Raw genomic sequence first — 15,289 nt, forward strand, 5'->3', positions numbered from 1 at the left:
CGTTCCTAGGGCGTCTGGCCTGGCGGTTGGCCGCTGCGGGACGAGGGGCGGGAGCAGACGGGGCTGTACCCTGAATGCCAGACAACCAATGGAAGGACGGCCGGGAGCTCAGGCAGGGAGGGCGGAGGGCGGGGCCGAGCCGTAATTGACGAGCTCTTCATTAGAAACCGGGCAGGAGGGAGGGGCCCGAGAGGGGAGGTGATGCAAGGTTCCCGCAGCCAACGGTTGCAGAGTCTTCGGTGAGGGGGCGGGGCCTTAACGGCTGACAGGCGTTGGACTTGGCCTATCAGAGCCCCGCTCGGTGCCGGAGGGGGGAGCAGCATCATGGTTCAACGTGGGTCAATTTTTTGTGAATGAGGAGGGGAGGTTGTGGGGCCGCCGCAGCGGAGCACCGTCCCCGCCGCCGCCCGCGCCCGAGCCCGCGCGCCCGCCCGTCGCCCGCCCGCCCGCGCCGCCGCCTCAGCCGCCTGGGCCCGGCGCGCCGCGGCCGCGTCCCCGCTGTCGCCGCCGCCCGAGCGCCCGCCCGCCCGCTCGCCGCCGGCGGTGGTGGTGGCGGCGCAGGCTGAGGAGATGCGGCTCGGAGCGCCCGCCGCCGCCGCCTCCCCGCCCGCCGCCGCGGTAAGCGCACCGGCCCGGCCCCGGGCCATTGTCCGCCGCCGCCGGCAGGCCGTCGGCCTCCACGCCCCCCCGCCCGCCGCCCGACCCGGCAGGTGGACGCCGGGTCCGCGCCCCCGGCCCAGCCCGGCCCCGGCCCGTGCGCCCAGGCCGCGCGCCGCCCAGCGCGAGGGTTCCGGAGCGGGAGCCGGAGCGGGGCTGGACCTTTCCCTGCAGCCGAAGCGCGACGACGGCCGCTCGCTGGGGCCGGGAGGGGCCGGGCCGGCCCGGCCGCTGGCCTTTGGGGTCGCGGGGCGCCTCCGCCGCCCGGCCAGGCCGAGCCCTCGGCAGGTGGGCCGGGGGCTTCCCGAGCCCGGCGGGCGCCGTTTATGTAACTTTGTCAGGGCTGTGAGTTTGCAGAAAAACGTCTCTCCCGGGGCCCGCGGCGTGGGGTGCGCCGTCGCGCCGCGTGGGTGCCCCGGCCCGAGACCCCGAGCGGGTGTCCGCAGGGTTTGCACCGGCTGAGATGGGGCCGGTCCTGCCCCGAGGCTGTGAGCCCCGTTTTCCGGCGTTGCCAAAACACACTACGGAATTACAAGCAAATTATCTCGTATTTACATTTAACGTTGAATTATTTGACACTGTTACAGCGGGAGACCGTGCGGATCCGTCGAAAGGCCGGGGGTGGAGCCCAGTGTACTCATTTAATGCACATCAGAAATTTGTAATAACTTGCAGCAGCTGATACAAGTGTTTTTTTATTGCATGTTGTAAATTGACCTGCTGTGACACAATTTTCAAATAAAGCGTTGTAGAAATTAAACTTAAGTTATTTTAAAACTAATGACTTTCTTAACTAAATCCTAATTGCATGACTGTAGAGACCTACCTCGCTGCTTGCTGCGAGCCGGCGCTGCCTGCCCCCGGCGCGGGAGGGAAGGGCCTGGCAGTTACTTCGCTTCCTCTCCCCTCCACCCGGGCTTTTCTGTTTATTCCCACAAACCACCTAAGCATGGAAGGCCTGGGAGAAAACATGTAAACACCCTCCCCGCGCCAGCCCGGCGGGAGGGGGCAGTGCTGGGGGGTTTGCACCTGGGCCTGGTTTCACTTTTTCTTCCGTCTCACGGTCGAGGTTACCTGGAGTTTTAATTGCTTCTGATAATTCCGTGCGTTCGGGGAAGGACCGGCTGTGGCGGCGGCGGCGGCGGTTTCACAATCCAGCCAGGAGGGGTGGTGGTTGGTGACTGGGGAGAGGGAGAGACAGTGAATTAAGGAAACTCAGCTGCTGGTACACAAATATACATGACGGCGATTGCAGAGCAACAAAAGTTATTGCAGAATTTTGCTGTAACTATGGCAACACAATTACTCTATTATCATTGGAAATGCAAAATGCCACCCTGCTAGAAGTTTCATCAGAATGGAGTTTGGGATATTGAAAATATGTGAGATTTATTTATTTTTTTCAGGTAGCTTCTGAGAATTCTAAAATCTGTGTTCAGTTATCTATTTTTAAGGCCGATCCAGCCTTCCCAGCTAGTCCGCTCGCTCGGATCTGTGGCATCTCTCCCCAGCACTCACGTTCGTGTGGGAGGGAAGTGTTTTCCTGCTTTAAACACACACACACACCCTGTCACATTGTACGGCTTCCACAGTGTTCTGGGTTCTGGGCTTTTATTTTAAAGATCAAATGCCTTCCTGAAAAGAGCAGTGATCAATCAGAAGAGAAGCAGGGTTTCTGCGGCAGGCGGGTGTCACACTGCCCTCTTTGGGGTTCTGTCTCCTGTGGGGGCGGGGGGGGGGCCTGGCTGCGGGAGAGCCCCCAGGGGGAGCCATGGGGCCGGGGGTGGGGTGGGTGACTAGGCTGCTCACAGGCTTGCGAGGCCTAGGGACCAAGGACAGATGTGGCCTTCGCAGCCCTGAGCCAGAGAGAATGTTCTGTGGTCAGCAGCTTCACAGCTGTGCAAAGTAAAAACCTCCAAATGCCATGTTCTCCGAGGCCTCGGGGGCTGTTACTGCAGCAAGACCCACAGAACGTGGCCCCCGGCCCCTTGCAGCTAGAGGCCCAACCTGGCTTTCTTTTTGGTGCTCAGAACCTGCTTTCGGAGGGTGCCTCTCCTGACGTGTACTGGGAAGACTCTAGTTCTGGAAGTTTCCACACATTGTGGGGTTGCTGCAGTTTAATTTCGTTATAACTCTTTCCTTTTAACTACTGCATATTTATGCCCAGTAATCGACTTCCATTTTCCAGCTTCATTGTGAGGTTTCAATGCAGCATGAATGGCTTTGAATTCTCATCCTTTGATGTTGGGGGTGGCACCAGAGGAGAGGGGACTTTGTGCCGTCCTAATTGCCAGAGCCGAAGAAACATTTCGTCACTCCTGTAGAATTCGTCCATACCGTCCTCTATTGAAAACGGCTGGGCTTTCATGGCTCAGAAGCTGCCATGAGTAGTAGATTAATACCTGATGCAGGGAGGCAGCCAGGCGCAGGGGAGGAAGGGCAACTGTCGTTGCCAGGAGGCCGCCGGCCATGGGCCGTGCTGGCCTTTGGGGCCCCAGACCAGAATCCACGGCTGTGCAGCCGGGGATCCGAGCGCCCGGTCCCCGAGGGAACTTGGGCTTCGGAACCTGGTCCTGCAGCCTGAGCAGCTGGGCCCCAGCCCCTGCTGCTGTGGCTGGAGGGCAAGTCCTTGCCCCACTGGTTGCAGCCCCTACCTGGGTCCTGGCGTGGGGGGCGGGGATTGAATTTGGAGGGGCTCTTTGTTTTGACCTCAGATGGTCAGCATACGCCGTGGACTGCCGTGGGCTCAGCGCGTTGGGCCTTGACCTTAGAGGCGGGTGCAGCATCATCTGGTTCAGTTCGGACGAGGGGCCCGGGGTCACAAGCGCTGCTGCGTGTTAGTGGACCTCACTGGCGGACGTTTACAGAGGGACTCGTTCAGGGGAGGGTGTCGCCGAAGTAGCAGGCGTGAGTTCTTCTCGTGAGGTCATGTTTTTCTTCTCCAGCCTCTGTGGGTGGGGAGGAGGGCCGTGCGGGCTTGTTTGGGGTGCCCCGGGGGCACGGCCTCTGCCGCGGCTCAGGGCCTCTCTGCCGCCCGTTGACTTCCTTTGGAACGGAGGGGACAGGTCGGCCTCTGCATCCGCCGGCGCAGAAGCCAGAGGGCGTTTCCTGGGAGGAGACCCTCCCGCTCACACGGCCCAGCAGCTGACACGTTCAGTGAGCGTCTGCTGGGGCCGCATGCCACGTGGACCCCACTTCTCTCCCCATAGCCTGTGAGGTGGCTGCCACTCCGTCCCCAGTTCGCGGGGGAGGGACCTGGGACGGAGGTGAAGATGTGGCACCTGCCACGCCGTTCCGCGCCACGTCCCCAGTGCCGGTCCCGCCTCGTGCCTCTGCTTCCAGGCCGGGGACGGTCTCGAAGACGGAGCTCAGTGTAGGGGGGCCCGTGCGGTGAGCACGGCTTCTCGGATGAGACGGCCGCGGGAAGGCCTTCGTGGGCTCAGCGTCGTGCTCGCTGGTGCTGGGGCTGCAGCAGCATGCAGCCGGCGTCTCTGGCTCTTTCAGGGCGTCTGCTGCCCCATGTGGGCTGAAGAGCTGGGGCGGGGTGGCTCAGCAAGCTGGTGGGCCAAGGTGGTTGCATGGTGTGCTTGGAGAGGCCCCGAGGCCGCCCGGGGCAGGTGAGACGGGGGACAACGCCCGGTGCCCACGGCCGCTTCGGCCGAGCTCCAGGGCCCTCCGTGTTGGTCCGGGGGATTCCTGTGGAAGGTTTCATTGGAAGGAAGCTCTTTAAGGACCTAAAACTTAACAAAACCACTGACTTAACGCATTATTATAATACCAAGCCAGAAATCTTGAAGAGAAAATATTGAAAGGTTCAACGCTGTAAGAATTACAGAAAATTCTCCTTGGCAAAACACTCCGTAAGCGAGGTGGAGAGACCGTGGGAGAGACAACATTCAGAAACGTGCCGGTCAGCGTGGACAGAGCCTTCGGGAACCGGCCAGCAAAGGGCGAGCCTCCCTGTGGCCGGAGCAGCGGAGCCCGTGATGGGCCGAGGAACATGGCAGCGGCGTGAGGGCCTTGAGCTTTGCTGATGAGACGTTCAGCTGGACGGCGGCCCCTCTGTGCCGCCCCGCGAGCAAAGGTCAGGTTTCCATAACCCCCGCTGGCGGCCGTGGTGACAATTTCTCTCTCCCGTGGTTTTTGCGGAGCGGAAGTGAGGTAATGTCCGCACGGTGCTCAGAACAGGGCCCGCGTGTCGTGGGCACGGCGAGGGTGTCGGTGCTCGGTGTCTGCTGTGTGGAGAGCAGGTCCTCGCGATTCCTGAGTCCCGCTGCAGCACAGCTGTCTGCGTCCGGCGGCGGGAGGTCGCACCCCTGCCCGGCGTTCTGCTGGCTGGAGCGTCTGTTCTCAGGAGAGGCGGCGATGGGCGCGTGGCCGCCCCGGAGCGCACAGGCCGTTCCACCGCGTTATCTACAAAGGCGGCGCCCGTGAAAGATGTTGTGGGGCCTCGGTCCTGGGGTGAGTCGGGGTGCAGGATCCCGGCCACAAAGGGTGGGGTGTTGGGAAAGCGAGTCCTGAGTGGTACCCAGGGCCCCCCCTTTTTTAAGTGCTTGGGTCTCCAAAGTGATGACGGTGGTCCCTCGGGGGTCTCCGGGAAATGGGTGGTGAGGGACTCTGGTGGCCTTCTTCTGCACAGTGGTGTTCGTGTAGCTCTGTGCTCCAAGCACGCAGTGCGTTACAGAGAAAGCGGGTGTTTCCGTTGGGGAGAAACGACGGCACGGCGTGTGAAGGAGAAAAACCAGGTCCCGGCTCTCGGGAAGGCATGCTCAGCGTCAGGAGAATCCCGGGGATTTGTTTCTCTGACCAGCTCGTGAGCTCTCAGGACAGAGAGCCGGCCTCCTGGGCCTGGGCGCGCCCAGCACTGCCCGTGCTGCACACGGTCTCGCAAGTGGTCCGGGCGAGGAGCAGGTCCGCCTTCCCTCTCTCTGGCCCTGTCGCGGCCCCTTGCTGTAGCGAGGACCGGGAGGCCTCTCTGCTGCGGCCTCTGTCCGCCACCCCTTTGCTGGCACAGGGCCGTCGGCCGAGTTGTGGCCCTCCCCGCGGCCCTCCCCGCTGGCCGCTGCACTCCCTGGGCCCCCGTGGCCCCAGGGCCTTTGCACACGCCCTTTCACGTCTTGGAACTACCTCTCTCCTCCTTCTCGTCCCACCCCGAGTCCATACTCAGCCTTTGGTCCCCCTGCTGCGCTAACCCTGACGTCTTTTCTCCTCCTGAACAGGGGCCAGCTGTGCAATCTCAATGGCTCGTTGTGACACCAGTGGGTCAGTGTCACCTCTCTCACTCGCTGGGGCTCCTGGGGCTGAGGGCCTGCCGCCTGCCCTGGGCCAGGGCCCGGCAGCAGGTGCCCCGTGAGTGAGTGCGTCGCTGAGGGCAGGGCTCGCGTGGGCCCTGGGGGAGAGAGGCTGGCCCAGGCCTGGCCCTGGGGCCCTGGGGCCCTACCGCCCTCGGAGCCGCTGCCTGGGCCCTGGACTCGCCTGTCTCCTCCCGGCCTCCGTCCGGGAGCCTCGGGGCTCTGTTGGAGATGGTATGCTTTTAAGGAGATGCCAGCAATGCAAATGCGGTGGGCCCCGAGCCCCGGCGAGGAACAGGAGGAGGGAGGGCCCCCGGCACACAGCTGTGGAGTGGCACAGGGGGCCCTGAGCCCCAGGCCAGGGCACACACGGCCGGTCCTTGGCCGGCCCCAGGGCTCCGGGTGGCCGGCCGGCCACCGCGTTTCCTCACGGCACCTTCTCATTTTTCCCTTTGGAGTGGTTGTTTGGTTACTTCTCATTTAGCCTCCTGATTTCAATGTGGTGCCTTAACCTGGTTGTGTACGTAAGCGTTTGGGAGTCTGCTGTCTTTGGAAACGTGAACGCTAGGCTGCGTGAGTTTACTATTGTTGATGAAGTGTTCCGGCTGCGAGTCCAGTGCTTTTGTTGGGTTGACGTTGGTGCGTGAAACAATAAATCAGTTCTCAGGCCCAGGAGCCCGGCCGGCCTTCCGAGTGGGCAAGGGCTGCGGTGGTGGGGCTGCGTCCTCCCCCGGGAGCGCCGGCTGCTTCCGGGTCCAGCTGCCGGAGCGTCTTCTCCAGGCCCGAGGGCCGTTCTGCGACCCCTGCGGCCTCGCTTCCCTGCAGGGTGGCGCTGGTGGCGTCTGGGAGTGTCTCCCGGAGCTTCTCGTTGGACAGTGGTCATTTGGCAAATCCTACGCCCGCACACCACCCCCAGTGTACAGTGAAGGGACAGGGAGTGGGCGGCTCTGAGCAGAGAAATGCTCCCTGCAGGGGGTCTCGGTGGCAGAGGCACTGGCAGGTCCTCTGACCCCAGTCTCCATGGGGGACACCTGGTCCCTGCCTGCAGGGAGCTCAGCCGCTGGGGGGCCGGGGAGGAGGAGGGCACACATGCAGGTGCCCCAGGCTGCGAGGCTGGGGCCCACTTGGTGGGGAGGCTGAAGCGGGGCTGGGCACAGGGTGGGGTCCTCTTCAGCCAGAGCTGTGGGCCGCAGCAGGGCGGTGGGGCTGTCATGGCCGGGTGCCGGCGGGCTGGTGGGCAGGCTCACCTCTGCAGAGCCCCTGCTGCCCCCAGCACACACCTCCCATTTCTTCTGTTTCCCAGCAGGGGCCCTGTCCCTGGAGGAGGGAACGGGGTCAGGGATTCAGGCGCAGGGCCAGGCGTCTCTGGGGCATGTGTGGGGACCGTGGCGCTGTCACCGAGGGCTCCAGGGTGGCCGCGGCCTGATGGGAGGTGGTAGCTGTCTCTGTCCTTTCTTCCTTCAGCCAGTGTCACTGAGAGCCCCCTTCTAGGTCCTGGACTCCTTGGCGTGGCTGTCAGGACCTGAGCGCCCTGGGAGTCATTCTAGAGAACATTCTGGAAAGGTCCTAAGCAGCTTCTGATCCAGCTTCGTTTCGTGCATCTGGAGTCAACAGCTGATTGCGGCCCCCCCCCCCCAGGCCCCTGCAGGGCGTCTCTCGAGTGTCGAGGCAGAAAGCGGGACCCTGCAGGTCTGCTGGCTGTGAGGTGGGCACCGAGCAGGTCAGCGGAGCCCACGGCCGTCCCCTCAGGACCGGGGTTCGAGACCCGCCAGGGCGAAGGGCTTAGAGAGTTCTGAGGGGGCTGGTCTGCACCCCGCCCCACCCCACCTTTGGGGCTGTGGACACCCAGGGCGCTGCAGCCACCCACCAGGGCCTCGACCGCCAGGAGGGCTGTGCCACCTGCTGGTGTGGGCCGAGGTTAACTGACAAGTGCCGGGAGTGCGGCCGCCCGGGCGGCAGGCCCTGCCGTGGGTTCAGACCCACTCTGACGTAAATGGAGGGCAGATTTTGCACCGAAAAGGTCGTAACAGGTGGATTCAGTCCCTGTTCTTTGGAAAACCTTTCTTTGCCAGCCGAAGGGCTGGGCCGTAACTGTCCCCGGGCCTCTGGCCAGAGGGACACGGCAGTGGGGCGCCTCGGTCCCCCCTGTGGCCTCCTCGCGGGCACCTCGTCCGACGCGGGTGTCCGCCTTGGATCGTGTGGCCACCTGAGCTCGTCCCGCATCGTCAGCTTGGGCAGCGGCCCACCTGCCACCTCCTAACCGTTCTGTCTTCTCCAGGTGGCTGCGGGCGTGTGGGGTGGTGGCCCGCCACACCCCGGACAGCTGGAAGTGGCCTCCTGGCCCACAGCGCTGAGAGCCACGTTCTCCCAGCCCCCTGCCGTGGCGGAGCATCGAGGTCACCCCGGCCCCTCCCCGGGCTGATGGCGGCCAGCCCTCCGGGACGAGGAGTTAACCGACAAACAGCAGTGTGAGCTGCGTCCCGGCTCCCAGCCCGAAGAAGAATGTCCTTCTGCGTCAGAATGCGCAGCACCAAGCCAAGTGTGGGCTGCCTTTGGGGGAAGCTATTATTTTCAGAATTCTTTAATGAAGCTGAGGACGGAGCTGAAGGGGCAGAGAGGCGCGGGCTCCGCCCTTCCCCAGCTCTCTCTCCGCCTCGGGGCTCCTCGGTGGGCTCGGGTCAGAGGGCGGGGGTGCGGGCTCTGCTCGCCGTGGCGCCGACTTCCCTGTCGCGCCCAGGAGGGTGTCCGTGCCGCGACATCTTGCCTCCCCGTGGCTCCGGGAGCCGAGGCTGCCCGTGGGTGAGGAGGCAGACCTGGGCGGGGACCCCGCCCCGCTGCGTGACCCTGCCGGCTGGCTGGCGTCGCCTTGCTGCTGCGGGTCCTGTCTGCGGGGTGAGAGATGGGCTCCTTCCTGGGAGCCACGGGGAGGCAGAGAGGGGGTACTGCGTGGGGGGCCACCCCCGGAGGCCCTGCCCTTCCCCACTCCTCTCTGAGGGTGGGTCTTGGGTTGGCCGAGGTCTGCTGGGCCGTGGGGGGGGGGGGGTGGAAGCTGGGCCCCTGTGCCAGCTCAGGGCGTCTCTGCCCACATCTGGGTGCCCGCGTCCGGCAGGGCGAGAGCCCCCCTGCGGGGCCTCACTTGGGAGCGAGTCGTCTGCCGCCGTCCTCGCAGGCGCTGTGTCCAGAGACGTTCTCGGGAGCTCGGCGGCACCCTGCACAGCGCGTGGTGTGCTGCGCACGGTGGGGGGGGCGCTGCCCTGTGTCCCGCCCACAGGCTGCCCTCGGCCACGCCGTCCCGCCGCGCCTGGCCTGGCCGAGGTGCAGGCGTCCCTAGGCAGAGCGGCTGCGGTCCCTGCCCTGAGGGTGACCGTGAGCAGGTGTGAGGGAGACTTCTTGCCGGGTCTTTGCGCTGCAGCACTGCCTGGTGTCCCGGACACGGGGTGCGTGCCGCGGGCCGGTCGCAGGTGCCTCTGCCCTGCCTCCCTCCTGCTCTGTGTCACGCCCCAGCGGGGAGCGTCAGGGACGGGGCCCTGGCTCCTCCCGCGGTGACACGAGGCAGGGGCGCTCTCCGAGGCAGCCGTGGCTGGGGGGACCTGCATGGCCTGGGCGCTTGGGTCCTGGGGGCCGCAGGCCTGGGGACTGAGATCAGAGAGGCTGGGTGCTGCTGTGTGTGCCCTGCGGGCAGGGCCCCCTCCGGCGGCCCTGCGGGTGTGTGTGCGGGGCAGCTGTGACTGGGTCACAGGACCGGTGACCTCTGGTGAGTGGAGGGGCACCAGGCAGGAGACCAGGTTGCGTCCCCCTGGATGGTGGGAAAGGTGCTCTAGGGGAACGTCTCTGTGAGCGGCTCTCAGTCCTGGGCGGGAGGGTATTTCCGGTAGCTCTGCGTCCGCAAGGATCCTGCACGGCAGGGTCAGGGAGCACTCTGCTGGGCACTGACCGACTGGCTTTTTTGGAAAGTGCAAGTGAAGGAATCCAGGTACGGCTTGATCCAGCTCTGCCACGCTGTCACCGAGACGGGCTTGTTTCTTCCCCCTGTCTTGGGAGAGTTGACTTCCGGTCCTAAGATGGTCCTGCCAGCTGCCCTCAGGGCTACACACCTGCTCGTTTGTGCCACCAGGAAAGAGAGTATCTCTGTCCCAACAAGAGTCTCGGATTCACTCTGCTTCATTTGCCTCGGGCCACCTGTCCACCTCTGAACCATCACCGTGACCGGGGCACGGAATGTGCCGAGTGGCGGCGGAGTCGGCTTCCCTGACCAGCCCCGCTGCCCTCGGGGCTGTGCACCTGGGGGACCCAAGGGGACCAAGGCAGCTGTCCGAGGGTGCCCCGGGGAGCGCCCCGCCCTGGGCGGTGGGGGCAGGTGCCGAGGGTGTCCTGGGAAGGGCGAGTGCGAGTGCCGCGGTTCCCGAAACCCTGGCAGCCCGCCTGCCGCCCGGCGAGCACGGGCTCCGTGGGAAGGGATGTGCTTTGGGGCGAGGCAGCTGGGCTGGAAATTCGGGCTTCACAGCCCCCGGTGTGTAAGTGGTCAGTCACCCGACGTCCCTGTGCCTCAGTCTTCCCACCTGCAGGGTGGGCGTGAGAATTCCCTCTGGGGGCGCCTGCTGTCAGGATCGAGCAAGACAGGGGGGCCGTGGCTCAGCTCCTGGACCCGCAGCACCCCGTCTTTAAGTCCTGCTGTCGGTCCTTCAGCAGCCCTGTGGCTCGGAGACCCGCACTCACTCCCGCGGACACCGAAGCAGAAGCAGGCGGCGTGACGGGGGCGCTCGCTGGGCCCGGGCCCCTGCCTGTCTCTCCCTCTGCACAGGTGGGGACGGGAGGCACAGCTGTCCACACCCAAGTACGGGTGCGGGGCTCGTTCTGGGGTGCACCCTGGGTTGGAGGGCTGGGTGGTGCCCCGGTGTGGGGGTGTCCCAGCCAGAGGGAGAGGAGAGACCCTCAGGCCTCGCCTTCCCCACCCCGAGGGTGCCTTCTCAGGGGGGCGGGGCCTCTCACTGGCAGGGAGGGGAGGCTCTCCTGGGGGTCGTGTTGCTGTTGCTGGTGGCCGGTCCCGTGGCCCCTGCCGGCTGGGGCACAGCTGGACAGTGAGCAACCCGAAGCCCGAATGGTGGGACTAGGCTGCAGGTGGCCTCTTGGTCTGGGTGGGCGGGAAGAGGTTCCTACCCCTCTGCTTCCCCTGGGGGCCAGCCCTGCTTGCAGTCCCTGTGTCCACGGGGCGGGGGAGCGGGCGGTGACCTCGTCCAGGGCACTTGTTACCAGGGCCCCCTCTCCCTCCGCCTCAGCCAGCGAGGCCGTGGGCACACCGCCCGGCTAGCGCTGCCCACACCGCCGACAGGCGCGCACTCACGTGCACACACGCACCCGGGTGTGTGGAGGCTCACTGCAGCCGCTCGGCGCGGCCTGGGCGCCCGCGGCCGAGCAGGGAGCAGCAGATGGACCCCCGGCGTCTGAGTCCTGACGGGCCTGGCTTCCTCAGGACGGCAGGACAGTGGCTTCTCACGTGGGAGTCGGGCACTGACCTGTCCGCGGGGCCGCAGGTCGGGCTGGGCCCGGATGGCTGCGGCCGGCCTCCGCACAGCCCCTGGGGCACGGGCTCCCCTTTCAGACTCGGGTCGGGGCTCCTCGTGGAGGTCCCGCGGGTGCCCCTGGCGCTGGTGTGTCGACAGGTCTCGTGGCACAGCGCCGTGGCGTTCCGGGGCACAGACGCGCCGGAGGCGTGTCCACACCGTCCAGTGGAGGGCTCGGCCTGTCTCAGAGTCACCCAGGCCCTGAGCCTCGCCCCCTTCCCTGGGCACCCAGGGGCCCTGCCTCCTCGGGTGGCACTCCTCCTCCAGGCCCTTCCAATGAAGGTCCCCCCTTCTCCCACTGCAGCCCCCCCAGCCCCTCCCCCCAGCCTTTGCTCCTCACGAGGATGCCTCTCTGACCCCCTCTTCGCACACCTGGGCCAGTGCCTGCGGCCTCGATGCCCGTGGATGTGGTCAGGGCCGCACCCACAGTCTCCCTGAGCCCTGCCCCCTGCACGCCTGCCCCAGGCCCTGCGCCGTTGGCCTTCCTCCTCTCCTGGCCACACCCAGACCCCAGACGGCCAGGCCCCTGCTGTCTGGAGTAGCAGTTGGGCCTCCTGGCTCACCTGCGGCGGGTCTGCCCCGCCCAGGCTCCTCCTCCGTGGCCTGTGGCCTGTGCCCTGTGGCCTGGCTGGGTTCTCCAGCCCTAGGCTTGACTGAAGTGGGGTGGGGGGTGGGGGGGGGCCGTTCTAGGTCCGCAGCAGGAGAAGCGGCCCCCTTCCCATTCCTTAGCGACGAGGCTCACAGCCTCCTGGGAGTCCCTGCTGGGACCATGTCTCCTGGCTTCTGGCCGCTCTGTGCCTCGTGGTGAGGGGTGGTGGACAAGGCGCAGTCAGGGTCTCAGAGTGCTGCCGTGACCTTCGGTCCCCAGGGCAGACTCCGAAGAAATGGGCCGGGGCTGTCGCCCAGCCCGGCCCTGCCTGAGCTGTGGGAGCTGCAGGCTTCTCAGCGCCTGAGGTTGAGACGCAGGAAGCAGCTGGCACCTGTGGGCCTCGTCCCCCCTGCCTCCTGGCGCCTAGCCCAGGGGCTGGGGGGAGGCAGAGCCCCGTTTCCTACCGTCGTGCTGGAAGCAGCCCCCAGCCCAGTGTGCAGAGCGCGAGCTCAGTTCCTTGCAGGCCCCAAAGGGACCAGGCTGGGGGGCCTCAGGTCGAGGGGAGCCGAGGCCCAGGGTTCCCCGGGCGGCCTGCTGCAGAGCGTTTCTCAGAGCCCGAGGGAGAGGGCTTCCTCCCACGGCAGGGGCCGGAGGGGCCGGGCGACCGCAGCGCGGGAGGCTGGGTGGCAAGGGCAAGGCGCTGGGCTAAGGAGGGGGTGCGAGGAAGAGGCTCCCTGGATGCCCCGTGGCCTGTGGGTGCTGGGCATCTCTGCCTGTCTCCTGCCCCCGGGCTCACGGTGCCCGTGGCCCAGGGAGCCGGGGTCTCCGGGCTGGCGCCCTGCGGCAGCCCTCAGAGTTTGCCTCCCTGCTCCGCCCCGAGAGGGCTGCCCGGGCGCTCTGCAGGCCGGGTGGTGGCCTCAGCCTCGCTGCGCTCCCCTCGTTCTCCCCCCCGCACCGCCGGCCGCTCTGCCTCAGCGTCCCTGCTGGGCACCCGGCTCCGCGTCTGCGGATGAACGCGAAGTCTCGGCCTGGTGGTGCTCGGCCCCACGATCCGCTCCAGGAAGGAGCGCTTTGTAACTAACAGCCTGTCGGGAGGTCGGTCTGTCCGGTCTGTCCCTTTGTGGGTTTGGAAAAGGACCTTTTCTTCGTGGCTTCCCCGAGGACCGTGCACTTCTCTGTGTGTTTCTCTGGCTGCCGGTGCCGGCCCCCGCGCCGTCTCATCTGTCCGCAAGGCCAGCCCCGATCAGGGACAGCCAGCCTGTGTCCCCCTTCCGAGCCCTGACCCCCAGGCAGGAAGCTGGCTCGCAGAGCCCAAGTGTGAATGGCACAGGTCTGCCCGGGGGCTGTGCCCCTCGCCAGGGGCCTCCTGGGGTGCGGGCAGCACGGGCGGGTGCTGGGGGTGCCCTGGCGCCCCACCTGTGCTGCTGAGCTGGGGCCCCAGGAAGCAGGCGTGTCCTCCTGGGCCTAGGGGGACCTCCCACTGGGGGGGGGCCTGGCCCTCTGGGACCAATCAGGTGCTCGTGGGGTGGAGGGAGGGGGCTGCAGTTACAGGATCGGGGGGGGGGGGGGGAAGAGAAGGGAAGTTATTGCTCTGTGTTGCCTGAGAGTGTTTTTTATTAAAGCGTCTCCGATGGCATTAATATTAAAGGAAGGAAATTGGGAGAATAGATCAGCAATACGAATGATCAGTTACTGTAATTGGGGAAAATACTAATGATTTAATTTGCACATGTGGCAACAGCGTTTTTTAACGACTGCCCTGATAATAAGAGACAGGTCGTGGGTCACACACGCAAGCACATAGAGAAATCCGTCACTTCTGTTCATTTTCACAGAAGAGGTCTTTCCGGCTTTTTCTGTGACAGTCTGATAATTAGGGTGCCTAATTTTAATCTGTGCCGTGGGTGCGCGCCCTGCCTACCTCGGGGAACTCGCTGGTGTCGGCGTGATTCCGTGCCGTCAGCGGTGGCCTGAGGAGATCCGGGGCGCCGTCGGTGACACAGTCCCCTGCAGGGCTCTGTGTGGTTTGCACTGTCTGGCTGCCGCGCTGGAGGCCTGAGGGGCCCGGGGAGCTTCCTGTGGTGGCCAGAGAGGCGGTCTGGGGTCGGAGCCCGGAGCCCTGCGGCATGGGGGGGGGGGGGCGGCTGCTTCAGGGGTTTTCCCTCAGGGCGCGCTCACTGTCACCGGCTCAGAGGCTGACACCCCGTTGTCGCCGTGGACCCGGGCTTCGGCACTCGAGTCGGCCACGCGGCGTTTGGACCCAGCTGGACCTGGTTCCGCTGCCCAGTCCTGCACCTCAAGCAGCGATTCCAAAACCGCCCCGGGCCGAGTCGCAGGCGTCATGAAGTGGCCGGGGGGAGGCAGTGAAGTCGGCTTCCTTTACTGTGACTGCATCCGGGTGAAGCCTGCCCTCGTCCTCTCCCTGTCTCCTCCGAGCCGGGAGCGTGGGCCGCAGTGCCCCGAACTCAGGTCGTCCTCGCGGGGGCCGGTGCCCGTGCAGACGCAGCGGGGGATGACACGGAGGCAGGTCGGTGCCCCGGCGGCGGCAGCGGCGGCGGAGGAGAGGGGCCGGCCGAGCCGTGATGAATCACATCTCCAGGACGGGCTGCACCGGGCCGTGGGGAGCCGGCCGTGTGTCCCGTCCCCCAGCGCACGCTCGCTGCGCGTCCTCAGCGTGGCGCTCCCACGGTCGGGGAGTGGGAGGCGGCGCCCTCGCTGCCGATTCCTGGAACCGGTCTCCTGTGCCGTCCCAGTGCGTGGCGGTCACGCGTGTGGGGCACGGCTCCTCACCACGCACACGCTCCAACCATCCTGATGAGTGTGGGGGGCCCGGAGTTCTTCCAGTCACTTCCGGTCACTCACTCCCCGGTGGCTGCGGCACAGACGCTCCCGGAGGCGCCGCCGCACGGCACCCGGTGGTGCCGCGGGAGGGGCTGCTGAGCTCCGTGAGGCCCCTCAGCAGGGCGCGGTGCCCCGTCCCCGGCGGGGCCGCCAGGCCGAGTGGAGAAGGACACTCCCCACGTGTCTGTGCAGTGGGGGATGGAGACGGGGGGCCGTCTGCGGGGCCGACGGTCGGTGTGTTGGGGTGTGTGAGTGTGTGTCTGACTTTGAAAACTGTTACTGACATGGAGAGAAACACGGCACGTAAAACACCCCATCTTAACTGGCTCAGGGCGCTAGGTGCTGTGGGG

At 65.9% G+C, this 15,289-nt stretch overlaps 1 protein-coding gene across 5 annotated transcripts in view; it reads left to right on the top strand.

Annotated features, from left to right (window-relative positions):
- The first annotated feature begins 350 nt into the window (after positions 1–350).
- HDAC4 (histone deacetylase 4) overlaps positions 351–15,289 on the top strand; it is a 149,465-nt gene continuing 134,526 nt past the window's right edge. For all 5 annotated transcript variants that reach the window (XM_045845560.1, XM_045845563.1, XM_045845562.1 and 2 more), the window contains exon 1: positions 351–618. The gene's annotated coding sequence lies outside the window, so the exon portion shown is untranslated. The remainder of the gene's footprint in view (positions 619–15,289) is intronic.

This window comes from Phyllostomus hastatus, unplaced genomic scaffold (assembly GCF_019186645.2).
Source record: "Phyllostomus hastatus isolate PE091 unplaced genomic scaffold, TTU_PhHast_1.1 phas_contig_477, whole genome shotgun sequence".
In the NCBI taxonomy this organism is placed as follows: domain Eukaryota; kingdom Metazoa; phylum Chordata; class Mammalia; order Chiroptera; family Phyllostomidae; genus Phyllostomus; species Phyllostomus hastatus.